General features: G+C 41.4%; 1 long non-coding RNA gene across 1 annotated transcript; it reads right to left on the reverse strand.

The window, feature by feature from the left end:
• Positions 1–1,066: 1,066 nt before the first annotated feature.
• On the reverse strand, positions 1,067–11,752 carry LOC311127493. Its single transcript, XR_014613122.1, has 3 exons — positions 11,366–11,752; positions 2,584–2,750; positions 1,067–2,412 (listed from the first exon to the last, which is right to left on the reverse strand). It is a non-coding gene; the product is annotated as an uncharacterized lncRNA (long non-coding RNA).
• Between the last annotated feature and the right edge of the window lie 10,183 nt (positions 11,753–21,935).

Here is a 21,935-nt window from a genome sequence, read left to right on the forward strand (position 1 = left end):
GGTTTACCTTCCAACAGGACAACAACCCTAAGCACACAGCCAAGACAACGCAGGAGTGGCTTCGGGACAAGTCTCTGAATATCCTTGAGTCGTCCAGCCAGAGCCCGGACTTGAACCCGATCGAACATGTCTGGAGAGACCTGAAAATAGCTGTGCAGCGACGCTCCCCATCCAACCTGACATAGCTTGAGAGGATCTGCAGAGAAGAATGGGAGAAACTCCCCAAATACAGGTGTGTCAAGCTTGTAGCGTCATACCCAAGAAGACTCGAGGCTGTAATCGCTGCCAAAGGTGCTTCAATAATCTGGGCCACTCGGTCATGTTGTCAACAAGGCAGCATGGTGCATCATCCAGAAACATACAACATATATTTTATATCTTCCAAACTGGTTTTCATTGGGAAGGCAGATAAAAGCGTTTTTATCAAAAGCAATCACATTTGCATGTTAAACCACGGAATCCTACTCATTACTCCACGTGCTTAATCTAGCCTACATTTGTTTTGAGTCAACTTCGCCGTGGGCTTTGAACGGGACGATGGAAAGCCAAAGGGTGCAGCACGTGAAGAGACATCTTTTTATTTTTTTACCAGACAGACGTAGCGTGTACAGACGTCATGTGTCCAGACGCTTCTGCATAGCTAATTTTATGATACCGATGTAGTGGAGTGGAAGAGTGGAGTGGAAACAAAACCAGCAGGCATGGGGGCTGTCAAAACCGAAATTGTATCCAGCTCGCTAATTACTGCAGCACTGTAATTGTGCATAATGATAGTGAACTATACAACACCTGCTAAAGTTAGTTAATAGTAAGCTAACTCTATGTCTTACTGTTAGCTATCTAATTGTATGAAGTGATTAATAGCAACAAAACATTTGCATCCTTGAATTTGACAACCCAGAGGGACCCATCTGTACAAGGTAGCTAGCTAGCTAAGTAACGATTACTAAAACTACCCCTTGCCTAGGATTGTTATATTGTGTTACTTACAGCAGGGTTATTTTTTCAACTAGGGTCTGCAGACCCCTAGGTACTGCAGGATTCTACATTTTTTTTTCTTTTTTTTGGGGGGGGGGGGGGGAATAATTATTTGATGAATATTGCTTGCTGCAACATAATATAATCGTGGATAACATTTTTATGTCTCTGCATCCAGTATGAAGGAAGTTAGAGGTAGTTTCACGAGCCAATGCTAACTAGCGTTAGCACAATGACTGGAAGTCTACAGGAACAGTTTGCATGCTACCTGTTCCTGTTAATCCGGGAAGTAGATAAATGGCTTCATTGCCAAAATATCAATGACCTGAAGAGAGCTGGGACCACAGTCTCAAAGAAAACCATTAGTAACACACTATGCCGTCATGGATTAAAATCCTGCAGCGCACGCAAGGTCCACTTGCTCAAGCCAGCGCATGTCCAGGCCCGTCTGAAGTTTGCCAATGACCATCTGGATGATCCAGAGGAGGAATGGGAGAAGGTCATGTGGTCTGATGAGACAAAAATAGAGCTTTTTGGTCTAAACTCCACTCGCCATGTTTGGAGGAAGAAGAAGGATGAGTACAACCCCAAGAACATCATCCCAACCGTGAAGCGTGGAGGTGGAAACATCATTCTTTGGGGATGCTTTTCTGCAAAGGGGACAGGACGACTGCACCGTATTGAGGGGAGGATGGATGGGGCCATGTATCGCAAGATCTTGGCCAACAACCTCCTTCCCTCAGTAAGAGCATTGAAGATGGGTCGTGGCTGGGTCTTGCAGCATGACAACGACCTGAAACACACAGCCAGGGCAACTAAGGACTGGCTCCGTAAGAAGCATCTCAAGGTCCTGGAGTGGCCTAGCCAGTCTCCAGACCTGAACCCAATAGAAAATATTTGGAGGGGGCTGAAAGTCCGTATTGGCCAGCGACTGCCCCGAAACCTGAAGGATCTGGAGAAGGTCTGTATGGAGGAGTGGGCCAAAATCCCTGCTGCAGTGTGTGCAAACCTGGTCAAGAACTACAGGAAACGTATGATCTCTGTAATTGCAAACAAAGGTTTCTGTACCAAATATTAAGTTCTGCTTTTCTGATGTATCAAATACTTATGTCATGCAATAAAATGCAAATTAATGACTTAAAAATCATACAATGTGATTTTCTGGATTTTTGTTTTAGATCCCGTCTCTCACATTTGAAGTGTACCTAGGATAAAAATTACAGACCTCTACTTGCTTTGTATGTAGGAAAACCTGCAAAATCGGCAGTGTATCAAATACTTGTTCTCCCCACTGTACATGTGCGTGATAATTACTTGGACCACATCAGGCTGCTTCAAGTCCACCAGCCTCTGCAAGTTCCAGCGTGCCACTCCAGTCATACCCTGGGCCTGGAACAGCTCGGTGGAGACACGTTTACCTGTCACCCACCGAGCCTGGTTGGCAGATTTGAAAGAGACACACAATATTATTTTAATGACAAAGCTTTGACTACACACTAACCTAAATTAAGTGTGTGTGTGTGTGTGTGTCTGTGTGCGTGTGTGTGAGACAGAATGAGGTACTGCCCGCACATATAAGTATGTGTGTGATATAATTTGCATTACCTTTATCCAGAAAGAAGATTTTTAGAGCCATCCTCTTTCATTGTGGCATAAGCTGGTGCCAAAGTAGAGCGGAACAGGATAGCCTGTAGGGAGGACTGCTGCACTGCTGGGGCCGGATCGGGCTCAGCAGAGAGGAGAAACAGAAGGTCATGCATGTCCGTCCTCTCCTGAAATAGAGGCCTAATTAACAATAAGTGACTATCATACAGCTAAACTAGATGAGTGAGTAGTAGAGTGTGTAAGTGAGAGGCGGAGAGTGAACTGTGTGATCATTACGCTGGGCTGTTTTCTTTTTGTTGCATTCAGACACTAGGCCTTTACAGTGAGGGAAAAAAGTATTTGATTTTGTACGTTTGCCCACTGACAAAGACATGATCAGTCTATAATTTTAATGGTAGGTTTATTTGAACAGTGAGAGACAGAATAACAACAAAAAAATCCAGAAAAACACATGTCAAAAATGTCTTAAATTGATTTGCATTTTAATGAGGGAAATAAGTATTTGACCCCTCTGCAAAACATGACATGGCAAAACCCTTGTTGGTAATCACAGAGGTCAGACGTTTCTTGTAGTTGGCCACCAGGTTTGCACACATCTCAGGAGGGATTTTGTTCCACTCCTCTTTGCAGATCTTCTCCAAGTCATGAAGGTTTCGAGGCTGACGTTTGGCAACTCAAACCTTCAGCTCCCTCCACAGATTTTCTATGGGATTAAGGTCTGGAGACTGGCTAGGCCACTCCAGGACCTTAATGTGCTTCTTCTTGAGCCACTCCTTTGTTGCCTTGGCCGTGTGTTTTGGGTCATTGTCATGCTGGAATACCTATCCACAACCCATTTTCAATGCCCTGGCTGAGGGAAGGAGGTTCTCACCCAAGATTTGACGGTACATGGCCCCGTCCATCGTCCCTTTGATGCGGTGAAGTTGTCCTGTCCCTTTAGCAGAAAAACACCCCCAAAGCATAATGTTTCCACCTCCATGTTTGACGGTGGGGATGGTGTTCTTGGGGTCATAGGCAGCATTCCTCCTTCTCCAAACACGGCGAGTTGAGTTGATGACAAAGAGCTCGATTTTGGTCTCATCTGACCACAACACTTTCACCTAGTTCTCCTCTGAATCATTCAGATGTTCATTGGCAAACTTCAGACGGCCCTGTATATGTGCTTTCTTGAGCAGGGGGACCTTGCGGGCGCTGCAGGATTTCAGTCCTTCACGGCATAGTGTGTTACCAATTGTTTTCTTGGTGACTATGGTCCCAGCTGCCTTGAGATCATTGACAAGATCCTCCCGTGTAGTTCTGGGCTGATTCCTCACCGTTCTCATGATCATTGCAACTCCACGAGGTGAGATCTTGCATGGAGCCCCAGGCCGAGGGAGATTGACAGTTCTTTTGTGTTTCTTCCATTTGCGAATAATCGCACCAACTGTTGTCACCTTCACTGTTATCACCTTCTCACCAAGCTGCTTGGCGATGGTCTTGTAGCCCATTCCAGCCTTGTGTAGGTCTACAATCTTGTCCCTGACATCCTTGGAGAGCTCTTTGGTCTTGGCCATGGTGGAGAGTTTGGAATCTGATTGATTGATTGCTTCTGTGGACAGGTGTCTTTTATAAAGGTAACAAACTGAGATTAGGAGCACTCCCTTTAAGAGTGTGCTCCTAATCTCAGCTCGTTACCTGTATAAAAGACACCTGGGAGCCAGAAATCTTTCTGATTGAGAGGGGGTCAAATACTTATTTCCCTCATTAAAATGCAAATCAATTTATAAAAAAATTTACATGCGTTTTTCTGGATTTTTTTGTTGTTATTCTGTCTCTCACTGTTCAAATAAACCTACCATTAAAATTATAGACTGATCATTTCTTTGTCAGTGGGCAAATGTACAAAATCAGCAGGGGATCAAATACTTTTTTCCCTCACTGTACACACATTATGAGCTTATTTTTAGGTTGTCTTTTTGTAAAACTTTTAACTTGCTTTATCGGGCAGCCACAGAGCAGACTTCACAAATAATATTATAGCATTGACAATATTGTTAACACCATTAAAGGGGAATTTCACCCTGTGGGAATCTGGGTTTGTTTTCATCATGTCCGAGGCATTTCTAGGCCAGTGAGATGTGTTTTACACATAATTGCCCAGGAGGAAGGCAGGTCTGGGCTTCACGCGCTGAATGATACACCCTATGACGGCTTCCGGTGTATTGATGGGGGGGGGGGGGGGGGAGCCATTGGATGTTTTTCAGCGATGTTCCTATCGGCGGATTCATTGCTAAATATACAAGCAGACACATTTTTTCCAGTCTCTGAAAGACTACAACTTGTGTTGGGCGGTGCTTAGTGCTCTGGCCCCCGTCCCTGCCCCAAGGCTGGCATTTTTTCAAAGGAGGTGGACACTAACAACACAAAATTGAAAGTACTGAACAGAAGCGATGGCTTCAAGTGATTCCTCTCATCAACACAAATTGGACGATGGAGAATTGTTTGATGTTCTATTAGCCACATGGTGACATTCAACCATACATGTTTCAACCGTAATATAGCAAAGAGGATTCGAAACAAAGAGTTGGATTTCGCTAACGTTAGAAGCTCACAGCCGAAGCCAGCACCAAGAGAGCAGATGACAAATACGGTGCCTAGCTAAGTTATTTTTCCTGCAAGCCACCCATCTATCTAGCTTACTTTAGTTTATCTACTGAAACCCATATTATGTATTGCTGGCTAACATACTATTGTGTTACAGTGGGGTAAAATCAAATACTTTTTCTGTTTGCTCTTAGCTAGGTAGCTCAGTTAGCTAAACACTATGACTAAAAATAGAAGAGGTTTTACAATCAGATCTTTCGTTTCTCAATTGTAAAACCTCTTCTCTTTTTAGTCGTAAATATGGCTACTAAACAGCAAGCTACAACATTACAACCAGCCACCTAAAGCTAGGTTTACCAGAAAACGTTAGCACATGACTGGAGTTGGTTAGCTAATTAGCCTGGCGCCTGCTAACTTGTTATGTGCCACGCCTTGCATTTGTAACTTGTTAGCGAACATGTGTAACATCAGCGACTGTAAATAATTTTACTAGCTAGCTATGTAACATAATTGACATGGGTTGACATTGGTTATGATTATGACTGTGGATGCATTTCAATCTCACAAAATGATAGGCATGACGCAAGATAGGATTTCAAACAGATGTAAATATCAAGCATTGTATATCCAGAAAGCAAGCTAGCTAGCTAAATGTACTAGTAAACAGTGGGGAGAAACAATAGTACAACAATTTACTGTTGTAAATCTCTAAAACTGAAGCTGGTTTTACTTAAAAGAAATATTTGCCTAAACATGCCTGATAGACCTGGCTGTAGGTAGATACTGTCTGCCTACCTACCTAGGTACATTTATACGGTCTGATCACTGTGCAAAGGTTGAGGGTTATGCCCTATTTATTTATATTAGTAGGCTAGATATTGTTGTAAATGTAATCTCTCTGCCTGTGCACATACAGTTGAAGTCGGAAGTACACAAACACTTAGGTTGGAGTCATTAAAACTTGTTTTTCAACCACTCCACAAATTTCTTGTTAACAAACTATAGTTTTGGCAAGTCGGTTAGGGCATCTACTTTGTGCATGACACAAGTAATTTTTCCAACAATTGTTTACAGACAGATTATTTCACTTATAATTCACTGTATCACAATTCCAGTGGGTCAGAAGTTTACATACATTAAGTTGACTATGCCTTTAAACAGCTTGGAAAATTCCAGAAAATGATGTCATGGCTGTAGAAGCTTCTGATAGGCTAATTGACCTCATTTGAGTCAATTGGAGGTGTACCTGTGGATGTATTTCAAGACCTACCTTCAAACTCAGTGCCTCTTTGCTTGACATCATGGGAAAATCAAAATAAATCAGCCAAGACCTCAGAACATTGTAGACCTCCACAAGTCTGGTTCATCCTTGGGAGCAATTTCCAAACGCCTGAAGGTACCATGTTCATCTGTACAAACAATAGTACGCAAGTATAAACACCATGGGACCACGCAGCCGTCATACCGCTCAGGAAGGAGACGCGTTCTGTCTCCTAGAGATGAATGTACTTTGGTGCGAAAAGTGCAAATCAATCCCAGAACAACAGCAAAGTACCTTGTGAAGATGCTGGAGGAAACAGGTACAAAAGTATCTATATCCACAGTAAAACAAGTCCCATATTGACATAACCTGAAAGGCCGCTCAGCAAGGAAGAAGCCACTGCTCCAAAACCGCCATAAAAAAGACAGACTACGGTTTGCAACTGCACATGGGTACAAAGATCGTACTTTTTGTACCATCATACCATAATGACCATCGTTATGTTTGGAGGAAAAAGGGGGTTTCTTGCAAGCCGAAGAACACCATCCCAACCGTGAAGCATGGGGGTGGCAGCATCATGCTCTGGGGGTGCTTTGCTGCAGGAGGGACTGGTGCACTTCACAAAATAGATGGCATCATGAGGAAATCACAATTATCTGGATATATTGAAGCAACATCTCAAGACATCAGTCAGGAAGTGAAAGCTTGGTCACAAATGGGTCTTCCAAATGGACAATGACCCCAAGCATACTTCCAAAGTTGTGGCAAAATGGCTTAAGGACAACAAAGTCAAGGTATTGGAGTGGCCATCACAAAGCCCTGACCTCAATCATATAGACAATTTGTGGGCAGAACTGAAAAAGTGTGTGTGAGCAAGGAGGCCTACAAACCTGACTCAGTTACACCAGGTCTGTCAGGGGGAATGGGCCAAAATTCACCCAACTTATTGTGGGAAGCTTGTGGAAGGCTACCCGAAAAGTTTGACCCAAGTTAAACAATTTAAAGGCAATGCTACCAAATACTAATTTAGTGTATGTACATTTACTGACCCACTGGGAGTGTGATGAAAGAAATAAAAGCTGAAATAAATCATTCTCTCTACTATTATTCTGACATTTCACATTCTTAAAATAAAGTGGTAATCCTAACTGACCTAAGACAGGGAATTTTTACTAGGATTAAATGTCAGGAATTGTGAAAAACTGAGTTTAAATGTATTTGGCTAAAGTGTATGTAAACTTCCGACTTCAACTGTATATGCATATTCAACTACTCTACCCTATTGTTGATGTTATGCTGCCATAGTTCAACTGTCGTTCAAACTGTAAAATAGAGTATAATTTATTTTCTTTTTTTGTCTTACAGACAATACTGTGTGGTGCCTTCCTGGAGTGGATTCTAGATACAGAAACATAATTCCTTTGCCTGCGTGTGTAAAAGTAGCAGAAGTGTATTCCATGAACTATCCCTCTCAAGGGATTAGACATTATGCTGGATTTCAAGCAGATGACACAAGCTGAATGGCAATTTGATCATGACAACACTCCTCCCACAGCTTTACAAGTATTCCCTGAACATTACTACACTGACCATACTGTATTCTTACTGTATGTTTCTTTGTGAATGGCAACTTCACCAGTTATCTTAGCTACAGATTGTTACACCAGATCATGTGATTTAACCAAAGATGTTTTGTATCCATTAGTGGGAGTTACAGGATAGGTACTTTTTGGTGTAGCACAGAGAATTTTCGACCAACCTTAGCAATGCGGTCTTCGTCCTCGATTCGGAGAAACAGGAGTCCCATAAAATGTCTGTCCAGTTGCAGGGGGTCAGTTTGAATTTAGAAAATGCTCCGTTATTAAAATAAATAAATGTATTGCTCCAAGAAGTAATCCAACAATGTGTACGCCAACATCTTGTCTATTTCAAGTCTTCTCTCATTGATCGAGACAGGTCTATGTCATCATGACATGCAGCACTTTGGGGTGGACACCCACCTGTCTCAATCAATGAGAGAAGACTTGAAATAGACAAGATGTCGGCAAAGATCTTTGGGTAAATCACATTATCTGGTGTAACAATCTGTAGCAACAGTTCTCTGCACTTATGTCTACACCTGAGACACACTGAACTGTTCTACATGTTCATACAATATTTTGGTATGTGCTTTTACCATATACCATTCTTGTTGAATGCCCAGTTGTCTTGAGTTAGCATTAAATAGTGTATTTTTGATTTTGACAAATAAACATTATTTCGATATCTGAATGTCTAACATCTGTTTGATGCTACAGAGCCCTGTACAGTTTATATAAATATATTCTGTGAATCCATAAAGGCAGACACATTTTGAAGATTGATAGAAAGTTTCCATATGTATTTTATAGTGGTTCTACATCAAGGCTCTCCAACCCTGTTCCTGGAGAGCTACTGTCCTGTAGGTTCACTCCAACCCTAATCTAGCACACCTAATTCTAATAATTAGCTGGTTGATAAGCTGAACCAGGTTAGTTACAACTGGAGGGTAGCTCTCCAGGAACAGGGTTGGAGACCCCTGTTCTACATGGTCTTATGCTGAGCCACACTGATCTGTTTCCACTAATTGGTCTTAATCACATCAGATCTTTATACATCAGATCTTTTTCAGAACTGATCTGATTGGTCAAAATACCAATTAGTGAAAATAAATATCTGAATTGGGCTGCCTGTGTAAACGCAGCCATAACTTCGGTACACTGGCAATGGTGTTCGGCATGGTGGGCTGGGGAAGCTGAGACTCTTTGCTTATGGCGAATGGTCTTGTCCTGTCTGCAGTGAACGGCCAGCTGGATAAGATTCTGCCGAAAGTGGTGTTGGGCTTCTTAACAACGTGGTTTGGTCCTCTTGCAGAATATTTGCTGGTACTGGATGTATGGTTGTGCTGTTAGCTTTTTACACTTTTTGTGAAAGGGACGTAGGGCAACACACCTTTGTTGGTAAAGGTGTCAACCGAAAGGGACCGGCTAGTGTATTGTTTAGGGACAATGAAGGACATTGGGAGCTGCTTTTGAGAGGAAAGATTAGTCACCAAAGTGGGTGTGAAAAGAAGGTGTGAAAAGAGGGCAACTCTCAATCACTCATATTATACATTTACATTTTAGTCATTTAGCAGACACTCTTATCCAGAGCGACTTACATTTATAAAAAAAAAATCATACTGGCCCCCGTGGGAATCGAACCCACAACCCTGGCGTTGCAAACACCATGCTCTACCAACTGAGCTACATCCCTGCCGGCCATCCCCTCCCCTACTGTTGGGATTTGTTTTCTAATAATTGGATTTGTATGTGATGAATAGCTTAGAAGGAATGCATTAATGATGACCATGGGTGTACTATACTGATATAAATTGTTTCACATAACAGGCTGTGATTCATGTGAGGAACGTTCGGGGCTAGGAGGAGATAAAACTTGTATTTCTTATAGATAAGACTTGTATTTCTCACAGATACGAACACTGCTTCTTTGTGATCTGTGAACCTTCCAAGGACATGGGTACTGCAAAAAAAGTGCTAACTCCACAGGTTGTTATGATAAACTTATGCCTTGCAACAGTGTGCAACAAATGGAGCGCCGAGGGGTTGGGACCAACCCGTGCGCCAACGGATTGGCTGAGTAAAGTCTAAACCACACTCAGTCCTTTACTCTGATTGGCCAACAGAAGAGGTGGGAACTCTGTCAGAGTATTTGAGAAAGAACCTGTAAACAATGGTTTAGTTCTCTGAGTGCCCTGCGTGGTATCTCAGCGGACCCGTATATACGAACCTTCATACTTATCATACATACATTTTGCATATAATAAATTAAGCTTGGATTGAAGATCTCTTGATTCTTATTCCAATACCAGATTTGAATTACGCAATTTCTAACACTACCCTGGACAACGCTGGGCCAATTGTACGCCGCCCCATGGGTCTCCCGGTCGCGGCCGGCTACGACAGAGCCTGGATTCGAACCAGGATCTCTAGTGGCACAGCTAGCACTGCGATGCAGTGCCTTAGACCACTGCGCCACTCGGGAGTGAATATACCTCTCAATCGCTCTAGTTCACCTCTCAATCGCTCTCTAAGCACAACCATGCACTACCAAAACCCCCTTCCTCATCTCACAAGGTCTGGAAGGTACTCTGTGGTCCTCAGGCTACCTCTAACCCAATAACACAAACACTAGCCAATTCATGTTTATGCCATGGTCACTGTAAATTGAGCTATCTTAGCCAACAGCTTGTAAATATTTTTGCCAACTTGCCTTCACTTTGTGGAGAGCTAGTGGTTGGAAGCACATGTTGGTACCATCTACAACAAAATACACCACAATACACAATTGAACCACCCCACTAATTGTCTGATCTCTATTAGACTGGCTAGCTTAGCACACCTAACATGGACATTTCAATATTGCCAACTTGCTGTTAGTTAACTAGCGTCACTAAATATGCGGCAAGATTGCTAGCTAGCTAAGACTGGCTGAGAACCAACTAGCCAACCATAGACGAGTTATACACATTCAGCATTGCTACCAACACACAAACAGAGAGTGAGTTAGCTATATCGACAATTACATTTTTAATAACGGAGTGTTTTCCAGACAAGGGTGGAATAGATGGCTACCAGATTGAGCTACTCTTATTTGGTAATTTTAGCTAGTTTACGTTTGTTAATCTATCTTTGACTGAAGTTAGCTAACATGTTTACTCTGCTACTGAAGGTAGCTACCAGTCTAGCAGTGACTACCATGGCATAGGCAAAATTGATTGACAGTGTGTATAACAAAAAATATAACTTTATGATTTAGCTGAAGGCTTTCATAGTTCAATACAGGACTGTAATGTTAACTAGCTAGCTAACTTACCTAGCGAGTCCAGCTAAGCTAGCAAGCTAGCTAACGTTAGGTTACCTCTAATAGTGACTTTTCCGTTTTGTTGTGAAGAAAAAATAATGGATGGCATCACTTCACAGCTGTCATCGAAATGGATTCCCCATCACATCAGTTCAGCCTGTAAATCCCTCTGATAATCTTTGGTCACTGTAAAGTGCATCATTCTTGATAGCCGCAAGCCACTGGCAGCATCTGGGTAAATCTCTGGTAGGTACAATGGTGAAAGATAACTCATTTTCGTGCTTGTTTGTAATTAGCACAGCCAGCACATAACACCACACAGGCATAATGCCAAACGCTAGTGAAAAACAAACATTGTCAAAAAATAAAATATATTGCCTGCAGAAGTTATGAGATTGCTATGTGTTGTTCGTTTTAGTACACAATGCCATCATCCATTTGTGGGCACGCCCCATCTACTTTAGCGGCCGGTATCTGCATTCGCTATGAATGCCGGACTTTGTGGTTCATTATGAGCAGACGAATACACAGGAAGTCAAAACTTCCCGATTCTACCAGTGAAATGAAAATGTGCTCGTTCTAGTTTGTGGTTTGGATAATTGTGATGTTTATGACAAAAACGTAATGTTGTTAATATAGTAATGACTATATGCCGTGGCAGAGCCAGGGTGAAATTCCCCTTTAAGAGTAATGATTACTAGATAGTTGTTATGGTAACAACAGTAATACAAATAACAAAACATGATTTATAATGCTACTATTAATAATAGTAATAATAATCTTTAAAGAAAACACATTTAAATCCCATTGTTATTTAGACCATTCGTATTACTGTACACAATGTTCTATAATTCATATGGCACTGTACACAATTTCCTGTAGGTTGTGTCACAATAAAAGGGGGGGGGTCCATTCTACTCAAGAGTGCTTCTAGTTTCCAAATCAACAGAGTTTACATCCCCAGCTCATTTTGCGGCCCTTAAAGAGTGGCCAATCAGCTTAAATCCAAATCGTTTTTTCAAATTGTACATACATATCACCATACACAATTTCCTGTGCATTGTGTCTCAATAAAAGGGTGTCCCCATTCTACTCTGGAGCACTTCTAGTTTCCAAATCCAGAGTTTACAACCCCAGCAGCATCTCTGCTCATTTTGTTGCCCTTAAGGTCAGGCACCACAGGCTGAAATGACATTTTTGCATCTACCTATCAATTTTGAGATTTGTTGGTATTTTTGTCCATTAATGTGAGTTTTTTCAAAAGATAAACATAAATGCCAAAAACTCCATGAACATTTATATTTTCTTTAGTTTATCATACTACCGTCATTTACATTTTAATACATTTTAACCACCTTAAAATGGAGGACATATATCAATAATTTCCAAGCTCACTACATTAAATTACGCATAATTTAAAAGGCCATTTCACAGAGAATGTTACAAACTGGACTATATTTAGTAACTTACTTTGAAGAAATAGTGATTGGGTCTAAATAGGCATTTGGCGTTTGGTAGTCTAAATTCAGTGTATTTGTCTTTAACTAACTGCCATTTCCGACAGTCAGACTCTTCCCACACACCAACACATTTTTCTCAGCTTCAGAAGCATCTGCATTTACCAAATGTTGTGTGGTTATCCTTAGATATATTCTCCAGACTTGCCTAGAGGAAATTGTTGATATGTTGTCCATTTTTTATTCTAGATAACATTTTCTTTGGGAAAATGCAGCAAAATGCATTTTACATGGATGTCTTTAGTATTTTACAGATAGAAAGATGGAAAAAAGTATTTATTCACAATCTGCTGTGGAAAAGTCCAGTCCTGGAGTGTCTTAACAAAATGAAACCAAAATATTTAGACTGACTTTATCCAGACTCCCGAAAAATGTATTTGCGCATTATGCAAATATGCACATTTTTAATGAGATATTGCCTCGTTTGTATATTTGAATAAAATATTTCAGATTATACTCTGCTGCACAGGATAAGTTCTTTAGAGTTAACTGCACCTCAGATTGCAGCCCAAATAAATGCTTCACAGAGTTCAAGTAACAGACACATCTCAACATCAACTGTTCAGACGAGACTGCGTGAATCAGGCCTTCATGGTCGAATTGCTGAAAAGAACCCACTACTAAAGGACACCAATAAGAAGAAGAGATTTGCTTGGGCCAAGAACCATGAGCAATGGACATTAGACTGGTGGAAATCTGTCCTTTGGTCTGATGAGTCCAAATCTGAGATGTCTGGTTCCAACTGCCATGTCTTTGTGAGACGCAGAGTAGGTGAAAGGATGATCTCCACATGTGTGGTTCCCACCGTGAAACATTGAGGAGGAGGTGTGATGGTGTGGGGGTGCTTTGCTGGTGACACTGTCTGTGATTTATTTAGAATTCAAGGCACACTTTACCAGCATGGCTACCATAGCATTCTGCAGCGATACGCCATCCCATCTGGTTTGCGCTTAGTGGGACTATCATTTGTTTTCCAACAGGACAATGACCCAACACGCCTCCAGGCTGTGTAAGGGCTATTTGACCAAGAAGGAGAGGGATGGAGTGCTGCATCAGATGACCTGGCCTCCACAATCACCCAACCTCAACCCAATTGAGATGGTTTGGGTTGAGTTGGACCGCAGAGTGAAGGAAAAGCAGCCAACAAGTGCTTAGCATATGTGGGAATTCCTTCAAGACTGTTGGAAAAGTATTCCAGGTGAAGCTGGTTGAGAGAATGCCAAGAGTGTGCAAAGCTGTCATCAAGGCAAAGGGTGGCTACTTTGAAGAATCTAAAATCTAAAATATATTTACATTTGTTTAACACTTTTTTGGTTACTACATGATTCCATGTGTTATTTCATAGTTTTGATGTCTTCACTATTATTCTACAATGTAGAAAATAGTAAAAATAAAGAAAAACCCTTGAATGAGTAGGTGTGTTCAACCTTTTGACTGGTACTGTACATGGAGGAGGCTTAATCAAGCTAGCCATCTTGATTACTTCCTGGTCTCATTCTTACTGGCATCAAAAGTTTAAAAGTATTAATGGGAGACCGAATGTGATCGGACCACCATTTAATTAGCCTCCATATAACTCTTACAGAATTTCCACATGGACGGGGATATTGGAAATTTAATCAAAGCTTACTGGATTACAATTTGTTCTTAACTAAGACAAAATAATTCAGAATTGACTTTTTTTCTTCACAACATAGGTACAGCAGATCCCCCTATTGTATGGGACATTTTTTTTATGTACTTTTAGAGGCCATTCAATACAATACTCATCATTAAAACAAAAGCAGTTTAGGTCAAAAGCAATTAGACTAATAAAGGAAATAGAGGAAATAACAGCGCAGGTACCATAGAAGCACAAAATAGGTTAGAGGAAAAACAAAAATAATTGGTGGAACTTATTCAAGAATGATCAAGTGTAATTTATCACAAAATAAATTGAATTGGATGGAAAATTGTAAAAAAATGCATTACATTCTTCTTAAATCTTCAACATAGAAATGCTAACAAAAATAATTTACAGAAATGTGTTACCAATGACGGAGTCATCCATGATTCACCAAATTATATTCTGAAAGAGGAAGCAAACTATTTTAAGAATATGTTTTAATTTCACTCTCTTCCATCTCCACTGAATGATGTTAACTGTAAGGATTTCTTTCCTAATAATAATAATGTAAAATTAACAAATTTACAGAAAGACCTGTGTGAGGGCCAACTTACAGAGGAGGAATTTTGAGGCATTTAAATATGTTCAGTCTGGAAAAACACCAGGGCTTGATGGTATACCAGTAGAGGTATCTCAGACCTTTTTTTGATGTACTCAAAGATCCATTATTAGCATGTTTCAATTACTACAAATGGTAGACTTTCAGGTACTCAACCAGAAGGTCTGATTTCATTACTACTGAAACAGGACCGAGGTGGTAAGTATAAAGTTCCAGTCCATTTAAAAAACTGGAGGCCTCTTACACTTCAATGTTGTGATGCGAAAATCCTGGCAAAATGCATAGCACATAGAATAAAAAAGGTTTTACCAGATATTGTTCATTCTGATCAGACAGGTTTTTTACATGGATGATATATTGGAGATAATATACAACAATTACTTGAAACAATTGAACATTATGAAACATCAAAGATACCAGGCCTGGTCTTCTTAGCTAATTTTGAAAAGGCATTTGATAAAGTACGACTAGAATTGATATATAAATGCCTGGATTACTTTAATTTTGGTGAATCTCTTATACAATGGGTTAAAGTTATGTACAGCAACCCCAGGTGTAAAATAGTAAATAATGGTTACTTCTCAGAAAGTATTGAGCTTTTAAGAGGAGTAAAACAAGGCTGTCCATTGTCTCCATATCTATTTATTATGGCCATCGAAATGCTAGCTATTAAAATTAGATCCAACAAGAACATCAAGGGGTTAGACATCCAGGGGATAAAAACAAAAGTGTCATTGTATGCCAACGACTCAAGTTTTTTCTTAAGTCCGCAATCTGGATCTATGAACAGTCTCATTGAAGATCTTGATCACTTTTCTAGCCTCTCTGGACTAAAACGTAATTATGACAAGTGTACCATATTACGTATTGGATCGTTAAAAGACACAGTGTTTACACTACCACTCTAAATGTCAAGCCTCTGCCTCTAACCCTAGGAAGCTCTTTGCCACCTTCTCCTCCCTGCTGAATCCTCCTCCTCCTCCCCCTCCCTCCTCCCTCTCTGTGGATGACTTCGTCAACCATTTTGAAAAGAAGGTTGACGACATCCGATCCTCATTAAGTCAAATGACACCGCTGGTCCTGCTCACACTGCCCTACCCTATGCTTTGACTTCTTTCTCCCCTCTCTCTCCAGATGAAATCTTGCGACTTGTGACGGCCGGCCGCCCAACAACCTGCCCGCTTGACCCTATCCCCTCCTCTCTTCTCCAGACCATTTCCGGAGACCTTCTCCCTTACCTCACCTCGCTCATCAACTCATCCTTGACCGCTGGCTATGTCCCTTCCGTCTTCAAGAGAGCGAGAGTTGCAACACTCCTCAAAAAACCTACACTCAATCCCTCCGATGTCAACAACTACAGACCAGTATCCCTTCTTTCTTTTCTCTCCAAAACTCTTGAGCGTGCCGTCTCTAGCCAACTCTCCTGCTATCTCTCTCAGAATGACCTTCTTGATCCAAACCAGTCAGGTTTCAAACTGGTCATTCAACTGAGACTGCTCTTCTCTGTGTCACGGAGGCTCTCCGCACTGCTAAAGCTAACTCTCTCTCCTCTGCTCTTATCCTTCTAGACCTATCTGCAGCCTTTGATACTGTTAACCATCAGATCCTCCTCTCCACCCTCTCCGGCGCTGCTCACTCTTGGATTGCGTCCTACCTGACAGGTCGTTCCTACCAGGTGGCGTGGCGAGAATCTGTCTCCGCACCACGTGCTCTCACCACTGGTGTCCCCAAGGGCTCAGTTCTAGGCCCTATCCTCTTCTCTCTATACACCAAGTCACTTGGCTCTGTCATATCCTCACATGGTCTCTCCTATCGCATTCGCAGAGTACGACCCTACGTTACACAGAAAGTGGCACAGGTCCTAATCCAGGCACTTGTCATCTCCCGTCTGGATTACTGCAACTCGCTGTTGGCTTTACTCCCTGCCTGTGCCATTAAACCCCTACAACTTATCCAGAACGCTGCAGCCCGTCTGGTGTTCAACCTTCCCAAGTTCTCTCATGTCACCCCGCTCCTCCGCACACTCCACTGGCTTCCAGTTGAAGCTCGCATCTACTACAAAACCATGGTGCTTGCCTATGGAGCTGTGAGGGGAATGGCACCTCCTTACCTTCAGGCTCTGATCAGACCCTACACCCAAACGAGGGCACTACGTTCATCCACCTCTGGCCTGCTAACCCCCTTACCTCTACGGAAGCACAGTTCCCGCTCAGCCCAGTCAAAGCTATTCGCTGCTCTGGCACCCCAATGGTGGAACAAGCTCCGCCACGACGCCAGGACAGCGGAGTCACTGACCACCTTCCGGAGACACTTGAAACCCTACCTCTTTAAGGAATACCTGGAATAGTATAACAGTAATTAATAATAATAATAAAATAATAAAAAAGTGGTTGTCCCACTGGCTATCCTAAGCTGAATGCACCAAGTTGTAAGTCGCTCTGGATAAGAGCGTCTGCTAAATGACTTAAATGTTAAATGTTGTAGTTTACCAATAAAATGGCCAGATGGTGAAGTAGACATACTTGGTATTCATATCTCAAAAAATATAAATGAACATACCACAATCAATTTCAAATAGAAAGTTTGCAAAAATAGATAAGATTCTACCACCATGGAGAGGTAAATACTTGTCTATTCATAGAAAAAATCACATTGATTAACTCTTTGGTCCTATCACAGTTTACTTACTTACTTACTAATGGCGCTCGCTAACTGTAAGTCGCTCTGGATAAGAGCGTCTGCTAAATGACTAAAATGTAAAAAAAAATTAAATGTACTCCAGACGACTCGTTTAAAACAAAATATGAGCAGAAAACATTTCATTTTATTTGTAATGCTAAGCCAGACAAAATTAAACATGCCTATTTATATAATGAATATGAGTTTGGGGGGCTAAAATTATTAAATATTAAAGCATTAAACCTCTCACTAAAAGCTTCACTCATACATAAGTTATATTTAAACCCAAAATGGTTCTCCAGTAGATTATTAAGAAAGGCTCATCCTTTGTTCAAAAATTGCCCTTTTGCCTTTATACAGATTACAACTACTCATTTCCAACTAATTGAAAATGACATTTAGTTTATAGTATCACCCTTTTTTAAACAAGCCATACAAACCTAGTTACAATTTCAGTTTTATCCTCCAGGATCACTAGGTCATTTATTCTGGTATTGTCCCTATGTAGCTTGTTTCTGGTCACAGGTTCAGCAATGGTAAAAAAATCACAACACTTAAAATTAACCTTACAAATAGCGGTGTTAGGCGATTTGGAAAGCCATAGGCAGTCAATCAATAATATAATAATACTCATAGGAATTTTTTTCCTCTTTAGCTCACAATCTGTGGATACTATGCGATTGGAAAGGTTCAAAATGTATGTAAAACATTACATTTACATTTTTAGTCATTTAGCAGACGCTCTTATCCAGAGCGACTTACGGTTAGTGAATACATTTTTTTTTTTTTTTATACTGGCCCCCCCGTGGGAATCAAACCCACGACCCTGGCGTTGCAAACGCCATGCTCTATCAACTGAGCTACATCCCTGCCGGCCATTCCCTCCCCTACCCTGGACGACGCTGGGCCAATTGTGCGCCGCCCATGAGTCTCCCGGTCGCGGCCGGCTGCGACAGAGCCTGGATTCTAACCAGGATCTCTAGTGGCACAGTTAGCACTGCGATGCAGTGCCTTAGACCACTGCGCCACTCAGGAGTACGTCACAGCACAATTGAAAAATATATGGAATCCAAACGAGGGTGATCTATGGTGATGGGTAGGATGGGCTGAGAGTGGCTGAGGGGTGGGATTAAAGAGCTTATGTTTGGTAATGTATTATTGTTATGTGATTGCTTTATATTAAATTACCATGTATGTAAAATGTGTATGTAAAATGTATGTACAGTGAGGGAAAAAAGTATTTGATCCCCTGCTGATTTTGTACGTTTGCCCACTGACAAAGACATGATCAGTTTTTAATTTTAATGGTAGGTTTATTTGAACAGTGAGAGAGAGAATAACAACAAAAAAATCCAGAAAAACGCATGTCAAAAATGTTATAAATTGATTTGCATTTTAATGAGGGAAATAAATATTTGACCCCTCTGCAAAACATGACTTAGTACTTGGTGGCAAAAAACCCTTGTTTGCAATCACAGAGGTCAGACGTTTCTTGTAGTTGGCCACCAAGTTTGCACACATCTCAGGAGGGATTTTGTCCCACTCCTCTTTGCAGATCTTCTCCAAGTCATTAAGGTTTCGAGGCTGACGTTTGGCAACTCGAACCTTCAGCTCCCTCCACAGATTTGGGATTAAAGTCTGGAGACTGGCTAGGCCACTCCAGGACCTTAATGTGCTTCTTCTTGAGCCACTCCTTTGTTGCCTTGGCCGTGTGTTTTGGGTCATTGTCATGCTGGAATACCCATCCACGACCCATTTTCAATGCCCTGGCTGAGGGAAGGAGGTTCTCACCCAAGATTTGACGGTACATGGCCCCGTCCATCATCCCTTTGATGCGGTGAAGTTGTCCTGTCCCCTTAACAGAAAAACACCCCCAAAGCATAATGTTTCCACCTCCATGTTTGACGGTGGGGATGGTGTTCTTGGGGTCATAGGCAGCATTCCTCCTCCTCCAAACACGGCGAGTTGAGTTGATGCCAAAGAGCTCGATTTTGGTCCTTGCGGGCGCTGCAGGATTTCAGTCCTTCACAGCGTAGTGTGTTACCAATTGTTTTCTTGGTGACTATGGTCCCAGCTGCCTTGAGATCATTGACAAAGATCCTCCCATGTAGTTCTGGGCTGATTCCTCACCGTTCTCATGATCATTGCAACTCCACGAGGTGAGATCTTGCATGGAGCCCCAGGCTGAGAGAGATTGACAGTAATTTTTTAGTTTCTTCCATTTGCGAATAATCGCACCAACTGTTGTCACCTTCTCACCAAGCTGCTTGGTGATGGTCTTGTAGCCCATTCCAGCCTTGTGTAGGTCTACAATCTTGTCCCTGACATCCTTGGAGAGCTCTTTGGTCTTGGCCATGGTGGAGAGTTTGGAATCTGATTGATTACTTCTGTGGACAGGTGTCTTTTATACAGGTAACAAGCTGAGATTAGGAGCACTACCTTTAAGAGTGTGCTCCTAATCTCAGCTCATTACCTGTATAAAAGACACCCGGGAGCCAGAAATCTTTCTGATTGAGAGGGGGTCAAATACTTATTTCCCTCATTTAAATGCAAATCAATTTATAACATTTTTGACATGCGTTTATCTGGATTGTGTTGTTGTTATTCTGTCTCTCACTGTTCAAATAAACCTACCATTAAAATTATAGACTGATCATTTCTTTGTCAGTGGGCAAACGTACAAAATCAGCAGGGGATCAAATACTTTTCCCTCACTGTATATGTAGCAGAAAAGCTGTAAAAACCAAAAAAGATATGTGTCCTCCGAAGAGGGGGGGTGGTGGATGGGTTAATATATTTTGGGTTAATATATTTTGTACTACCAATAAATGTATTGGTGAACTATTTGAATCATGCATTGAACTACATCCATCTATTCTGCCAACAATGCCTTACTGTTTTATTTATTTATTTCACCTTAAAATTATTACAAGGTAAACCAGTTGAGAACAAGTTCTCATTTACAACTGCGACCTGGCCAAGATAAAGCAAAGCAGTGCGATAAAAAACAACAACACAGAGTTACATATGGGGTAAACAAAACAAAGTCAAAAATACAACAGAAAATATATATACAGTGTGTGCAAATGTAGCAAGTTATGGAGGTAAGGCAATAAATAGGCCATAGTGCAAAATAATTACAATTTAGTATTAACACTGGAATGATAGAGATGATGTGCAAATAGAGATACTGGGGTGCAAATTAGCAAAATAAATTACAATATGGGGATGAGGTAGTTGGGTGGGCTAATTTCAGATGGGCTGTGTACAGGTGCAGTGATCAGTAAGGTGCTCTGACAACTGATGCTTAAAGTTAGTGAGGGAGATAAGAGTCTCCAGCTTCAGAGATTTTTGCAGTTCGTTCCAGTCATTGGCAGCAGAGAACTGGAAAGAATGGCGGCCAAAGGAGGTGTTGGCTTTGGGGATGACCAGTGAGATATACCTGCTGGAGTGCATACTACGGGTGGGTGTTGCTATGGTGACCAATGAGCTAAGATAAGGCAGGGATTTGCCTAGCAGTGATTTATAGATGACCTGGAGCCAGTGGGTTTGGCGACGAATATGTAGTGAGGACCAGCCAACAAGAGCGTACAGGTCACAGTGGTGGGTAGTATATGGGGCTTTGGTGACAAAAGGGATGGCACTGTGATAGACAACATCCAATTTGCTGAGTAGAGTGTTGGAGGCTATTTTGTAAATGACATCGCCGAAGTCAAGGATCGGTAGGAAAATCAGTTTAACGAGGGCATGTTTGGCAGCCTGAGTGAAGGAGGCTTTGTTGCGAAATAGGAAGCCGATTCTAGAATTAACTTTGGATTGGAGATGCTTAATGTGAGTCTGGAAGGATAGTTTACAGTCTAACCAGACACCTAGGTATTTGTAGTTGTCCACATACTCTAGGTCAGACCCGCCGAGAGTAGTGATTCTAGTTGGGTGGACTGTACGTCTGAGTCAAATAGAACCTATTTTTAAAACCTCATAAACTGGCAATTTTATATTTTTGACTGATATTATGATTATCTGTTTGTTTAATATCTGCAGAGTAGTTAAAACACTGTCAGTTCCACTTTAAGGGCCCTGAGTATAATGGACACCCCCTTTACTGCAACACAATGTACAGGAAATTGTTTATGGTGCAATATGTATGTACAATTTGAAAAACGGATTGGATTTAAGCTGATTGCCCACTCTTTCAGGGCCGCAAAA

The sequence above is a fragment of the Coregonus lavaretus genome, assembly GCF_964263955.1.
Source record: "Coregonus lavaretus genome assembly, chromosome: 1".
NCBI lineage: Eukaryota > Metazoa > Chordata > Actinopteri > Salmoniformes > Salmonidae > Coregonus > Coregonus lavaretus.